This window comes from Arachis hypogaea, chromosome 18 (assembly GCF_003086295.3).
Source record: "Arachis hypogaea cultivar Tifrunner chromosome 18, arahy.Tifrunner.gnm2.J5K5, whole genome shotgun sequence".
NCBI classification, from domain to species: domain Eukaryota; kingdom Viridiplantae; phylum Streptophyta; class Magnoliopsida; order Fabales; family Fabaceae; genus Arachis; species Arachis hypogaea.
In genome coordinates, this window is record NC_092053.1 from 45234592 (window position 1) to 45236900 (window position 2309).

The 2309-nt window shown below is 36.7% G+C and overlaps 1 non-coding gene across 1 annotated transcript; it reads right to left on the reverse strand.

The window, feature by feature from the left end:
• Window positions 1–1487: 1487 nt before the first annotated feature.
• Window positions 1488–1595, reverse strand: LOC112774711 (small nucleolar RNA R71). The gene has a single exon (XR_003189177.1). It is a non-coding gene; the product is annotated as a small nucleolar RNA R71 (small nucleolar RNA).
• Between the last annotated feature and the right edge of the window lie 714 nt (window positions 1596–2309).

The window sequence follows — 2309 nt, forward strand, 5'->3', positions numbered from 1 at the left end:
TTCACAAATGGGTTTCTCTCCAACTCCAAGAGCAATCAACAGAGGCTATCTTCAACCCAATTCCATCAAGAGCAAGGGCCCAATTGACACCACTCAAAGGCACAAGAGATAGTTAGAATAGAAATTTCATTTTAATTATAATTTGTTTTGAATTTCATTTTTATTTTGTAAAAATGCCTATAAATAGGCATCTGTTTCATTTTATTGGAGGGCGAGCTCCACTAGGGAGCATTAGGAATACAGAACTCTCTCTCTTTAGTTTTTCTTTTTTGTTTTGAATCTTGGGTTGAGAATTGAAGAAATTCTGTTTCAATCTCACCTTGAGAATTCTCTCTGTTTTCTTCTTCTGCAAACTTTCAAGTGAATTGAAATTTGAATCAAAGTTCTCTTACTGTTTCCATCTTCATTTCTTCTTCAATCTGTCTGCTGTTGGATCAAGGAAGGACTTGAGATCTAGACTTGTTTTCTAGTCTCCTCCACCCCTGAGATCTTCAACATCCTTTTAATTGCTGAAATTTAGCATCGGTCATTTTCTATTTTTGATCTTTCAAGCATTTTTACTCTCTGTTTACATTGCTCCCAACACCCAGTTCCTTTTACACTTTCCTGCAATTTAGATTTCTAGTTGCTTGATCTATTGCTTTCTTTAATTTTCAGCACCCACTCCCCTTTAATTTCATGCAATTTACATTTCTTGCAATTTAAGATTCTTGCAATTTACATTTCTTGCTCTTTAAGTTACTTGCCAATTTACATTCTGCAACTTTAAATTCATTGTCCTTTACTTCCTGTTGGTTACAATTTCACACAATTCACATCAATGTTAGCTTGACTAAACTAATCACCCACTAAAGTTGCTTGATCCATCAATCCCTGTGGGATCGACCTCACTCACGTGAGTTTTACTACTTGATGCGACCCGGTATACTTGCCGGTGAGTTTTGGGTGTTTTGGGAGAATTCGTTTTTCCACAAATTTCCCCATCACAAAGAACCCCTCTAATTTGATCTAGAAATTGAGAGAATCCTTATCAATTAAGGAAGAAATCTAAAATTTAAGAGTAGAAAAGTCATGAGAAGCTTGAGCTAGAGAACATGGCAAACAACAATGTCAATGATAGAAGTACTCTTGAATCTTTTACCCAATCCACTTCTGGAAATTGTGGGAGCAGCATAATAGCTCCTGCTATAGAGGCAAAAAATTTTGAGTTGAAGCCTTAACTCATCACCTTGGTATAAAAAAATTGCTAATTCAATGGGAGTCCTCATGAAGATCCTAATTTTTTTATCTCCATCTTCTTGCAGATTTGTAATATAGTCAAATCTAATAACATATATATTGAAGCTTATCATTTGTTGTTGTTCCCATTCGCTATAAGGAATCGAGCCAAATAGTGGCTCAAAATCCAACCAAAGGAGAGCATGGCAATATGGGATGATTTGATCACTAAGTTCTTAATCAAATTCTTTCTACTCCAGAGGTTAGCAAAGCTAAGACATGACATCTAGACTTTCATGCAGAGAGATGGAGAATTCTTTTATGAAGCTTGAGAGAGGTACAAAGGTATGTTGAGAAACTGTCCCCCAGATATGTTTGCTGACTTGGTACAACACCAAATCTTCTACGATGGACTCACTCATGCTTCTAGAACTTTATTGGATTCCTCAGCTAGAGGATCCATGGATATGAAGACCACTGAAGAAGCCTTGGAATTGATTGAGATTGTGGCTAATAATCAGTATTTATACTCCTTTGAAAGAACAATGAAGAGAGGTGTGATGGAGTTAGATACTTTGGACACTATTTTGGCACAGAATAAGGTGATGTCTCAACAAATTGCCTCACTCACAAAGAAAATGGGGGCACATGCAAGTATCTGTAGTGGGAACACAAGGGAGTTATAACTTGTGTGGAGGAGCTCACAAGGATGAAGAATGTGTGTTGTTACAAGGAGAACAAGTATCCATGGAGTAAGTAAATTACATGAGAAATTTTCAAAAGCCACTACATAAAAACCACTTTTCAAAAAACTTATAATTCTGGATGGAGGAACCACCCCAATTTTAGTTGGAAAAATCAAGAGCCAAAGAACTTTATTGCACCTCATCAACAACAATCCCAGCCCATGCAACCACAAATTCACCAAAGACTTTCTTCTCTAGAAACCAAATTCTCTTATTTGGAAACCAAATTTTCTTTCCTAGAAACCACCATTGAAAAACTATCCCAAGCCACAACCACAATAGCCCAATCCACCTCCACATTCATGCAACAAACTCAAACATTCATGGATGAGACAAGAGCCAACT